Source organism: Pongo abelii, chromosome 8, assembly GCF_028885655.2.
Source record: "Pongo abelii isolate AG06213 chromosome 8, NHGRI_mPonAbe1-v2.0_pri, whole genome shotgun sequence".
Lineage (NCBI taxonomy): Eukaryota > Metazoa > Chordata > Mammalia > Primates > Hominidae > Pongo > Pongo abelii.
Window position 1 is genome coordinate 57503269 of NC_071993.2, and position 13408 is coordinate 57516676.

The 13408-nt window shown below is 43.6% G+C and overlaps 1 protein-coding gene and 1 pseudogene across 1 annotated transcript in view; one reads left to right on the forward strand and one right to left on the reverse strand.

The window, feature by feature from the left end:
- Positions 1 to 13408, reverse strand: part of LOC100451245 (melanopsin) — a 122658-nt gene that overhangs the window by 93918 nt on the left and 15332 nt on the right. The window lies entirely within an intron of this gene.
- Positions 9575 to 10424, forward strand: LOC100451624 (large ribosomal subunit protein eL8-like; annotated as a pseudogene).

Below are 13408 nucleotides of genomic sequence, written 5' to 3' on the forward strand. Positions count from 1 at the left end.
AAAGACTTCTGCTGATACTGGAATAATCATCTTGGCTTCCCCAATCAAAGTTCAAATAGATCCATCAAAACGCCTTCCAAACGTTCAGCAATACCCTCTATTTATTTATTTTTAAAGTATTTTAAATTTATCACATATGGATTGAGTGACTTTGTTAAGTTTAACAGATGTTTATGTAACTTAACTGTGAACTGTTCTTTTTTTGAACCAGGATGTCACTCTGTCACCCAGGCTAGAGTGCAGTGATGTGATCTGGGCTCACTGCAACCTCTGCCTCCCGGGCTCAAGCAATCCTGCCATTTCAGCTTCTTCAGTAGCTGGGACCACAGGTGCACAACACCACGCCTAGTTAAATTTTTGTATTTTTTGTAAAGATGGGGTTTCACCATGTTGCCCAGGCTGGTCTCAAACTCCTGAGCTCATGCAATGCACCTGCCTTGGCCTCCCAAACTATTAGGATCACAGGCATGAGCCACCACATCTGGCCAGTACCCTTTAAAAGTAGAAGCTATAAAAGGAATAAAACCTGTAGTTCCAGGCTATATAAAAAGAGGTACATGTAATACTCCAATTCTTCCTGTAAGGAAACTAAATGGTAGAGGATAGAAGTTTGCATAGGATCTGAGAACAATTAACAACATAGTCATTCCTCATTATCCAGGAGTGCTAAACCTCCACACATGTTGATGCCATTCTTACCAAAGGCACATTCTTTACTGTGATAGATTTATGTAGTGTGTTCTTTAGTACTCCTGTGGATAAAGACAGTCAATTTGTTTTCATTCTCACTTGAGAAAACAAACAATACACATGGACATCCTGCTCCAGGGATACATCCAAAGCCCAACATACTTTTCACAATATGTACATGATTTACTCCTCTGCTCAGAAGCTAGGCAAAGCCTCTATAGAAGATGGGCTGCACTTTTTACAACAATGAGCTTAAAGGGACGCAGACCTCAAAAGAAAGATTTCAGTTTTGAGAAAAACAAATAAGATACTTAGGTCATTTAATATCAAAGGAAGGTCTTTTCATCCATCCAGGCAGTATAAAAAAACATTGGCTTTCCCTACCCCCATAACTTAAAAAACGACCAAAGAGATTTCTGGGTCAGAAGGATACTGTAGGAATTGAGTTCCAAACTTCTCCCTAAAAATTCAACCTTTATATACTCTTTAAAACAAGACAAGTCAGGCACCCTGGAATGGACTGAGGAAAAATCAGTTAGCATTGGAAGAGATCAAAAAGAGCCTTATAACAATCGGGTGTGGTGACTCATTCCTGTAATCAAAACACTTTGGGAAACTGAGATGGGTGGATCACTTGAGGCCAAGAGTTCTCAACCTAGAAAACATGGTGAAACCTTGTCTTTCCAAAACATACAAAAATTAGCCAGGGGTGGTGGCACACACCTGTAGTCCCACCTACTTGGGAGGCTGAGGTGGGAGGATTGCTTGAGCCCAGGAGGTCGAGGCTGCAGTGAGCTGTGATTGCACCACTGCACTCTAGCCTGAGCAACAGAGCAAGACCCTGTCTCAAGAAAAAAAATCACAAAAAACAGCCTTATAGATACCCCAGCTCTAGGAAATTGAATTACAATATATCATTTTCATTATTTGTTCATGAAAATCAAAAAAACACTTTAGGCCATCTGACACAAAAACATGGAGACCAAAACAGACCCATAGGATACTACAGTCAGCAACTGGACCCTGTGGCTAAAGGATTGCCACCTTGCATAAGGGCAATGATGCCACTGCTCAGTTAGAAAGAGCAATGGAATAAATGGTCATGGGAATTCTGCTCACTGTCTGTTCCATTCTCTGTGGAAACACTCTTAAATTCACACCACTCCTAAAACATTGGGTTTGTGAAAAAAGAAAATCACACCACACTCATCATTATTCTGTTAGTGTTAATACCAATAGATTGGCTTGTTATGAAGTTCTTCTTTCTGCACCTTATATTGCAATCTCTAGGAGCAACAGTCTGAATCCTACAACTCTCCTCCCTCACCTTCAGATGAAATGCCCCATGATTGCATAGCCTTAACTGATCAACTTTTCTCTCCTAGGATGGACCTGCAAAAGGCTCCCCTTACCAATACTGATGTTTGGTTTACAAGTAATTCTTACTTAAAGGATGAATCTAGGACTTATTATGCAGGTTATGTTATAGTATCTTTGAAGAAATAGAAAGTACTTACATTCCAGAAACCACCTTGGCTTGACAAGCAAAATTAATTGCATTGATCAGGGCTTGCTAATTGGCAAGAGGAATAACTGCTAATATTCATACAGACAGTAGATATGCCTTCGGAGCAGCTCATGATTTTGGAATGCTATGGAAACAGAGATAATTTTTAACATTTTCTGGTCAAAAAAACTGGATGCCTCATTCCACCATTGTTAGAGGCTGTATTATTACCAAAATCACTGGCCATAATGACAAATTCAGGCCATTCCAAATCAGATACACCAGAAAGCCAAGGAAATCAGCTAGCTGATCAGGTGGCAAAAAGAGCTGCTCTAAATGCATCTAAACAGGAAAAGCAATCTATATTAACTTTTAAAGAAGCACCTGAATTTGACAGAAAATTAACTCAATCCAGAGCTCCAAAATCTGGGCAGGAAAATTGGAAGAGAAAAGGGAGGGAACATGCTCTCCCAAAGATGAGGTAAGGTACGGGCTGAGCTACGGGCCTATGCTTCCTGCTGATACAGTCATCATTCTTAACCCATTGACAGGACCTAACTCACTGGAGCCCTGCTTAATCAAAACAGTTGCTTCAGACAAACAATATATTTGGAAATCTTCTTTGACTATAGCTCATAAGTACATGATTGTTGTCACATTTGTCCAAAATGTAACCCGGGGAAGCCATTACACAGTTCCCAAGGAAATTTTCCTTTCCCTAAGGCCCTTTCCAGGTAGGGAAATTAGATTTCATTCGGTTGCCACCATCACAAGGACACAAACACATTCTGGTAATAATTTGCATGGAAATTCCTCACTGAGAAGAATTTCCATGCTGAAAAACAGCAGCCTTAGAAGTGAATAAAATTATCTTAGAAAAAATTATTCCAGCCAGGTGTGGTGGCTCAGGCCTGTAATCCCAGCACTTTGGGAGGCTGAGGTGGGAGGATTGTTTGAGCCCAGGAGTTTGAGACAAGCCTGGGCAATATAATGAGACCTCATCTCTACAAAAAATACAAAAATTAGACAGGCATGGTGGTGTGTGCCTATAGTCCCAGCTACTCAGGAGGCTGAGGTGGGAAGATCGCTTCAACCCAGGAGTCAAAGGCTGCAGTGAGCTGAGATTGCATCACTGAACTCCAGCCTGGGTGACAGGGTGAGACCTTGTCTCAGGAAAAAAAAAAAAAAAAGAAAGAAAAAAAGGAAGGAAGGAAGGAAAGAAAAAAATTTCTAGTCATTTCTGTTTGTGAAATGCACTAACAGAATGATCAAAACCTAACTGGCAAAATAAACAGAAGCTTTCAAAATTCCTTGACCAAAAGCTCTTCCTCTGGTTCTGCTTAATCTAAGGTCAACACCTTTTGGTAAACACTAGTTATTATCTAAGGAATTACCTAAGGAATTATCTCTAGGAAATTGTCTTTAATAATAAAGGGAGGCATATTTTGCCATTACAATGGCCTTATTATGAAATTAACTAAAAATTATGAATTGGAAAATGAATCTTTTCACAGTGAGCTCCAGGGAGACAACAATTTCAAGCACCACGGACTTCAACCAGGAGATTTCATCCATTGGAAATGATATTTTTTAAAAAACTCCGTTAAACCAAAGTGGTATGGACCTTATCAGGTACTCCTTACTAACCCTTACACTGCAGAATTAGAAGATACAGACTCTTGGATTCACATGTGAAGAAGGCTGAGCCTCCTAATGAACTGTTTCATCGGAAGGTAATACCCCCTGAGATGGTTAGGACAGTGTTCTTTGGGTTATGCCTGGGCACGAGCTCACATACTTCGTACCCTTTCAACTCCATAAACTGTCCTCATTTATAGTTTCATTGGATTTGTTTTGTATTCCATTGGTATGATCCCTTAGCTGCCATCTTTCTGCCCAACTGGGTATTGAAGGTGGCATTTGACATGTAGAGATCCTAGCCAATTATGCACAAAATGCCCTAAATAATAGCCACATGAATATCTTGATTAAATAAAGTATTCTCATGAGAAAGCCTGTATTACAAAGCTATATAGCTTTAGACAAACTTATTGCAATCCAAGGGGAACCTGAGCTATCATAAAAGCTAAATGCTGTGTCTCTATCCCTGATAAATCAAACAATATCACTAAATTAATGGCTAATAAAAAACCCAAATAACAAACTTTTCGGATCCAAAATCTTCTCCATGCAACTGGCTAAATAGCTGGTTTTGATCTTGGGAAACTTGGTGACAAAAACTGTTCCTTATTCTGAGAATTATAATCATTTGTGTTTTGTACTGTTTTTGTCCACACTGCTGTAATAACATTTCTTTACAATTGAGTCAATGTGACTAGAAAGGCTAAAATAATGGCCACTTGAAAGATGACATTAACTGAAATACTCATGTAACCTGACTCAGATCACAAAGTCACTTCCTTCATGTTGCTTTAAATTTGGCTAATACTCCATCAGCTTCATAGTTTGTCCATTCCTCCCTTCCCAGTGGGCTATGACATCCTAGGAATTAGGCTTTCTAATGACATGGGACTAAATTCCTGAGCATAAAAGAAGCCAAACGATTGAGTTCATCTACAATGCTCTCTTACAAAGTTCTTAGCAAAAAGAGGAGGGAGAAAATGTGAAAATAAATATAATTTAAAAGCTGTTGGGGCAGGAGTGCTGGCTCACGCCTGTAATCCCAGCACTTTGGGAGGCCGAGGTGGGTTGATCACTTGAGGCCAGAAGTTCGAGACCAGCCTGGCCAACATGGTGAAACCCCATCTGTACCAAAATTACAAAAATTAGCCAGGCCTAGTGGCGTGTGCCTGTAATCCCAGCTACCCTGGAGGCTGAGGCAGGAGAATAGCTTGAACCTGAGAGGCGGAGGTTGCAGTGAGCCAAGATCGCGCCACTGCACTCCAGCCTGGGCAACAGAGTGAGACTCTGTCTCAAAACAAAACAAAATGAAACAAAAATGTTGTTGGAACCCCGAAAACACTTTAAACCTTGAGAGAGATGTGGCTGTGATCTGAGTCATATATGTTTACAACTTCTCAGATTATAGATTAGCTTCTCAGATTACATAATAGATGAGTTTCTCAGATTATAGATTTACTCAATTTCTTATTTTTCTGGTTCTGTATGATGACTAGAGAGAATTAAACAACATCAGGGACAAAAACCTGCCTTCTTAATTAATGACCCTTGTTATATAATTTCTTCTTCATTATTCTGCTTTGCTTAGATGAGATGAGAGAAAACATGACTATTGCATCCTCTGTAAAAAATGCAAAATGTACCTTTCCCCCACAAAAAACACTGCCTACCAGGCAAAGTGCTGTAAGCATGAGTCAACCTTGTGTGAAAAATGTAATCCTGCTAAAAACGCCTCTGTCTCTGTAAAGGAAAACTTAACTTCCCTACATTGGAATGCTGTCTCCATTCCTTTGGAGTTGGTGTTTCTGGGTGTTTCCTCAAACTTTATGATTCAATAAACTCTCTTTAAATTAGATTCTGGCTAGGCATGGTGGCTCATGCCTGTAATCCCAGTTCTTTGGAATGCTGAGGCAAGAGGATCACTCAAAGCCAGGAGTTTGGGATCAACCTGGGCAGCATAGTGTGACCTCGTCTCTACCAAAAAAAAAAAAAAAAAAATAGTTTTTTTTGTTTGTTTTTGTTTTTGAGATGGGGTCTCATTCTTCAGTGGTGCAATCTCAACTCACTGCAGCCTCCACCTCCCGGGTTCAAGTGATTCTCCCACCTGAGCCTCCTGAGTAGCTGGGACTACAGGCATACCACACCCAGCTAATTTTTTGTATTTTTGGTAGAGACGGGGTTTTGCCATGTTACCCAGGCTGGTCTCAAACTCCTGAGCTCAGGTGGTCCACCTGCCTCGACCTCCCAAAATGCCGGGATTTCAGGCATGTGCCATGGCGCTCAGCAAAAACACTAGATTCTGACCCTTTTGATTATTTTAGGTTGACACTAGTTCCACTTTCAACCCACTAGTATTTCTTCTGCTATTTATCTCAATGATTATAAATAAAAGGCTCACACGGTTGAATCTTATTAAGAAGATGTACAAAGGGACTTCTCCTGTTGTCAGCTAAAGCCCTAAAGTAGAAGCCAAGAGACTTCTGGAAAGAACATGGTGGAGTTGCTCAACAGCCCTCCAAGGCCACCTCGGAGGAGCCCAAACTTGCCGTTGGCCCCCTTAGCTTTGTTTCTGAGATTTGGTGATATTGTGAAATATATATTCGGTCTTTGTCCCTGTTCCCTGGCATACAACTCCTAAAATCCTTGGAATCTCCTAAGTAATAAGTGTCATTTGTATGCAACTGAGTTGACTGGTGCCTGGCAGCCCCTACGTAGCTTCAGGATGGGGCTGGTCACCAGAAAGACCAAGGCAGGATTAGAGGACTGAGATTTTCAGCCCCACCACCAACCTCTGGGGAGGAGAGAGGGGCTGAAGGTTAAGTTGATCACCAATGTTCAGTGGTTTAATCAGTCATGGCTTCCAAAAAACCCAAAAGAACAGGGTTCAGATAGCTTCCGGAGAGCTGAACACATGGCAGTTCCTGGAGGGTGGCGTCGGAGGGCATGGAAGCTCCGCATCCCTTCCTTTCCCACAAGCCTCAGTTTGTGCATCTCTTTATAGGTATCCCTTGTAGTATCCCTCATAGTAAATGAGTAAATGTAAGCAAAGTGTTTCCTTGAATTCTGTGAGTTGTGCTAGCAAAATAATGGAATCCAAAGAGGGGGTATGGGAACCTGATTTAGCATGGGTTGGTCAGAAGCACAGGTAAAACAGCCAGTGGCTTGCCATTGGCATCGGAAATGGGGGCTGTCTTGAGGACTGAGCCCTCAAACTGTGGGATCTGATGCCATCTCCAGTTGGGTAGTGTCGGAATTAAATTGGAGGTTCCAGCTGGTGTCTGCTGCGGAACTGATTGCTTGCTTATTGATGGGGAGAAAGCCCCACGCATTTTGGTCACAGAAGTCTTCTGTACTGATTTTTGTGATGTGAGCACAAAGGAAAAATAGTTTGTTTCTTCCATACAGACACAATATGAGGCCGTGTATTTTTTGGAATTTCCCCTTTTTCATAGGCTGTGAAAACAGAGATGGGGACAGCATTTGGCCATAACGAACAGAATTGCTGGCCTAACGCAGCGCCAGTCTTTGATAAGGATTTCTGTTTTTTGCTCTGTCTTCTAAAAATGGCTAACTAATCAACAGGCTGGGTTTTTATTATTTATATTGTAGCCCACTTTGTTAGTTACTGGGGGAAAGTGTGAGGACATTTTCATTGACTGGTAATCCATGACCTGGAAGTGTCTCCAGAAACATAATTGTGCATCAAAGTTGGACCTTCTTGAGGTTTATTTTCCCAAGATGCCTGCAGTGAGATTCGGGGTGTGGGCTGGTCAGGGATCTGGCCCCTGCTCTGAGGGCTGGAGTCTCCCACCCTCCCCAGCTCCCCTCTGCAGCGTGGTTCCTCCACTTGGCACAGCTACTGCCGCGCTCTGCAGCAGCTCAGACTACACTGAGTGGAAAAGCCCAAATTAAAGCAAAGGGGACCCCAAACGAAAATATTATTTGACTTTACAGAACCCGGAGCCCAAACACCTAAAGGTTTTTTAAGCACAGCACCCTCCCCCGCAAATCCCAGGACTAATTAAAAAGCAAAATTGGAGCTTCCGACCCCTCTGCCCAGTAGCCCAGCCCTGAACTACAGTTTCCTTGGGTTCAGGTTTCTGAACTTTAGACTTGTTGCACAGAAGTGATATTTTCCCGTGAGAAAGAGTCCAGGCCTGGGGATCTCTGAGTATTTTGTTTTCAACCTCCTGGAAGAAAACTGAACTGCATTTCTCTCTGTCATGGATTTTCCTGCCCCTGCCTCTGGTTAGTGCCACAAGAGGCTGGGATCCAGGGACCTGGTTGTGAGCCTTGGGCACCTCTGAGCCCGTGAAGGGGCAGGGTTCCCTCCTCAGTCCAGTACCTGTTGATGACACAAAGATAGAGGTTCCCAGGATTGGGAGTGGGGCTGGGCATCACGTGCCTGACTGCGGAGAGGCATGTGATCAGGTGGGGTGAAGAGGCACTGAGTCCAGGCAAGAGCTTTCCCAAGTGGGCTCAGGAGCTCAGAAATTGAGTTCCTTAGCCCTCCTGGAATTGGGAATGGCTGGAGGTAGCTGGAGCCCCTGGGCCTGTGCTCCCTGGCCCTCTGCAAAGCCTCATCAGCTTAGCCATAGTGTTTTACATAGACTATCATGGTTTCTCTGTGCCATGATGATAAAACTTTTGGGAAGCTGGGTTTAGGTAACATGAGTGTTCCTGACATAGGAAGGCATCCTTCCAGGATGTCAGCTTTTTGACCTCTGTTTCTGCTGCGCCTGCGGAGTAAATCCATGCACCTCTGAGGCTGGCCCTGCAGGGATGTGTGGGGAGATGGGGAATGGGTGGCAAGGTGAGCCTGTTTCTAAGGAGGATTCTGGGGTATAGGAGACGGCGTTAAGTGCATCTTGGAGCCACCGGCTGGGGGACTGGCCGCCGGCCAGCGCCGGGTGCGGCGGGCCCTGGGACGCATTCCGGCTCCAGGGCGCGGAACCTGGGTCGGGCTGACTTCGGCGATCCGCGCCTCCGCCCCTCGCCCGGGAGGCGGCGCTGGGGACCTGCAGCCCTCCAGCTGCCCCACGCCCCAACCAACGCGACCCTTTGGCCCGGGGCTGGCTGCTCAGACGCGGCGCAGGGGGACAGGGCGGACGCTGGACGTCCCCGAGGTCGCCCCGTGAGCTAGGACAGCCGAGCGCGAACCCAGGCAAACGGCTCCGTGTATCCTCCGCGCCCTCCAGTCTGAGAGCGGCCCTGGCGGGAGGCCTGGAACCGCTGCCTGGGCCTCATGGGAACCGAAGACCGCTGCCGAGGGCCCCTCTGGCCAGAGCCCTGCATTTCTCTGACCCCAGCTACCCCGGGGCCTTGGAGTCTGCGGCCGCGGGCTAAAGAGGAGGGCAGGTGCCTTAGAGAAGTGGTGGATCCCATTAGAGAGGCTTTGCTGCCGGAACCACAGCAGTAGACGCCCCCTGCAACCTCGCTGCGCCCATCCCGTCCCCTGTACTCTCCCACGAGTTCCAAAGCACGGTACTGTATCCAGGTTCTCAAAATAACCTTTCATCTGATGCAGTATGAACATAAGCACAAACAGTGTCTGTAACCTGAGAAGTTAATTGTAAACGTGATCTTCAGGGTTAAATACATGCAAACCCTGGAGAAATTTTAGGAAAAAAGAAAAAAAAAAAAAAAAAAGAACAAGCAGAGGCCCGTGTCTTGCCAGACACAAATAAAATAAGTACCATAAAATTACTGTAATGGTCTCTCCTCCTGTCTCCCAAGATGCCGAAAGGAAAGAAGGCCAAAGGGAAGAAGGTGGCTCCGGCTTCTGCTGTCGTGAAGAAGCAGGAGGCCAAGAAAGTGGTGAATCCCCCGTTTGAGAAAAGGCCCAAGAATTTTGTCATTGGACAGGACATCCAGCCCAGAAGAGACCTCACCCGCTTTGTGAAATGGCCCCGCTATATCAGGTTGCAGAGGCAGAGAGCCATCACTCTATAAGCAGCTGAAAGTGCCTTCTGCGATTAACCAGTTCACTTAGGCCCTGGACCACCAAACAGCTACTCACAAGTACAGACCAGAGACAAAGCAAGAGAAGAAGCAGAGGCTGTTGGCCCTGGCCGAGAAGAAAGCTGTTGGCAAAGGGGACGTCCCCACTAAGAAACTATCTGTCCTTCAAGCAGGAGTTAATACCGTCACCACCTTGGTGGAGAACAAGAAAGCCCAGCCGATGGTGATTGCACACGACGTGGATCCCATTGAGCTGGCTGTCTTCTTGCCTGCCCTGTGTCGTAAAATGGGGGTCCCTTACTGCATTACCAAGGGGAAGGCAAGACTGGGCCATCTAGTCCACAGGAAGACCTGCACCACTGTCGCCTTCACACAGGTTAACTCAAAAGGCAAAGGCGCTTTGGCTAAGCTGGTGGAAGCTATCAGGACCAATTACAACGACAGATACGATGAGATCCTCCGTTACTGCGGCGGCAATGTCCTGGGTCCCAAGTCTGTGGTTCGCATCGCAAAGCTCAAAAAGGCAAAGGCTAAAGAATTGGCCACTAAACTGGGTTAAATGTACACTGTTGAGTTTTCTGTACATAAAAATAATTAAAATAATACAAATTTTCCTTCAAGAAAATTACTGTAATAAAACATTGTGAGACTAGCAGAAGGATAAATAAACAGATTAAGGGAACAGAACGAACAGACATCAGAAACAAATCAGCACATCTAGTCACCTAAATATGACAGAGCTACACTTTTAAACTGTGAATAAAGGATTGATTATTCAATAAATGTTGTTAAACGTTTAAAGAACTGATTTTGATCAGTAACTGAGGTTACTCCCCAGACTCTGCGGTGCTGGGGGTCTGGAGTGATGTAGGTGGGAGTGGGGTGAGGTGTGGATACACCTCCAGCAGAAAGAGGCCAACAGGCTGGGATGAAGAATCAGGCCAGAATCAGGGCTTCCAGAGCAGCTGAAATTGAGGAGGGGGGGAGAAATTCCAGAAAGAAGAGACCAACAGAGGGAGAACCCCCAAATCTGTATATAACTCCTCTCGAATTCTTGGCTGACTCCTAAGCTGCACCAGTACAGGGCAAGACTCCAAGGAATCCAGAGGAAAGCAAGCACTGACCAGAGGTTTCAACAGCTGCCCAGTGCTAGAGAAACAGTGCAGAGCTCAGATCCCATCAAGTAATATTAACTTCTTGTTTGTCATACACAATCACAAATATTTTTTCCTGGTTTGTCATTTAAATTTTAACTCTGCTTATTGCATTTTTTCCTATAAACAAGATTTACAGTTTTATGCACACGAACTTGTCAATATTTTTCAGTGTGGCTTTGCTTTGCTGAAATGCTTGGGCAGTCTATGAAATTATGAAAATATACTCTATAATTTCTTGATTGGTAGGTTTGGTTTTGTTTATATTATTGTTTTTGTTATTTTGTTATGGCTGATTTTTTAAAACTATTAAATCTTTGCTCTAAGTTAATATCCGAGATTTTGGTGAAAGTGATATCTCTTATAAAAATAGATCAGAATCAGCTCTTTAAGTGTTTAACAACATTTATTGAATGATCAATTCACATTAGATGATCTTGGGAGGTGGACTTGGGGGTAAGGAACATGGTTATCAAAGGAGGCAAAATTTCAGTTAGACAGGTGGAAGCAGTTCAAGAGATCTATTTACAACGTGGAGACTATAGTTAGTCACAAAGTACAGTATTATATTCTTGAAAATCACTAAGAGAATAGATTCTAGGTGTTCTCACCACAAAGATGATTAGTATATGAGGTAATATAAATGTTTATTAGCTCAATTTAGCCATTTTACAATGTATACATATTTCTTTTATTTTCTTTCATCTCCTACAGAACAGATCTGTACATATTCCAAATATCATTTTATACATGATAAATATATATAATTTTTGTCAATTTTTAATACTTATTTATTTTGAGACAGTGTCTTGCTCTGTTACCCAGGCTAGAGTGCAGAGGTGTGATCATAGCTCACTGCAACGTCCACCTCCCAGGCTCAAGTGATCCTCCTGCTTCAGCCTCACAAGTAGCTGGGACTATAGGTGTGTACTACCACGCCCAGCTAATTTTTTTTTTTTTTTGAGACAGAGTCTTGCTCTGTTGCCCAGGCTGGAGTGGAGTGGCGTGATCTCGGCTCACTGCAACATTTGCCTCCCGGGTTCAAGCGATTCTTCTGCCTCAGTCTCCCAAGCAGCTGGAACTACAGGTGTGCCCCACCATGCCCAGCTAATTTTTGTATTTTTAGTAGAGACAGAGTTTCACTATATTGGCCAGGCTGGTCTTGAACTCCTGACCTCATGATCCACCCGCCTCGGCCTCCCAAAATGCTGGGATTACAGGCATGAGCCACCACACCCAGCCACGCCCAGCTAATTTTTATGTATTTTTTTGTAGAGATGAGGTTTCATCATGTTGTCCAGGCTGATCTCGAACTCCTGGCTCCAAGCAATCCACCCACCTCAGCTTCCCAAAGGGCTGGGATTATAGGCATGAGCCACTGTGCCTGGCCAAAAAACTTAATTACTTTTTAAAAAGGAAAAGCTTGGTAAACACTCTGGCTTTCCATTAAAACCCCAGAAAGGACACACCTAAGAGTAACGGCTACTTCCAGGACTAAGGACTATGCCTGAGGACTAAAGGCAAAATTGAAACAGACCTGCTCTGAAAAGTCTAAAATCAAGTTTCCACAGGATCAAAATGATGTGCTTGTGATTAAACTTCCTCCAAGAACAAAAAAAACTCTTAAGCGGAAGACAGAAGAATTCAAAGTCTCTAAAATGTATCAACCACATATTTAGAAGGCAATAAAAACTTGCTAGCAGTGATAAAAAGCAGAAAAGTGTGACGTACAATATAGAGGGAGATTGTCACTAGAAGCAGACCAACAAATGACACAAGTGTTGAAATTGGCCCACCAGAATTTTAAAGTATTATAAATATATTTAAAAATGTATGGGAAAAGATAAATATAAAAAGGAAGAAGACAGGAATTTCAGGAGAGATATGGAAACTAAGGAGAGATATGGAAACTAAAAAAAGGAACCAAATCCTAAAATAAACATATACAATATCTGAAATCAAAAATGTATTGAAAGAGCTTAAAAGTAGATTGGACCTGCAGAAGAAAGAATGAACTTGAAGGCAGTCAATAAAAATTATCTAAACTGAAGAACAAAGAATAGAGATCAAGAAAATTGAACAGAGGCCAGGCACGGTGGCTCACACCTGTAATCCCAGCACTTTGGGAGGCTGAGGCAGGTGGATCACCTGAGGTCAGGAGTTCGAGACCAGCCTGGCTAACATGGTGAAACCCCGTCTCTACTAAAAATACAATAATTAGCTGGGCGTGGTGGCACACACCTATAATCCCAGCTACTCAGGAGGCTGAAGCAGGAGAATTGTTTGAGCCCGGGAGATGGAGGTTGCAGTGAGCTGAGATCACGCTACTGCACTCCACTCCAGCCTGGCCGACAAAGCGAGACTGTCAAAAAATAAAAATAAAAAAGAAAAGAAAATTGAACAGAATCTCAATGACTTGTGGGACACTGTAAAGCCATCTAATATACCTATAATC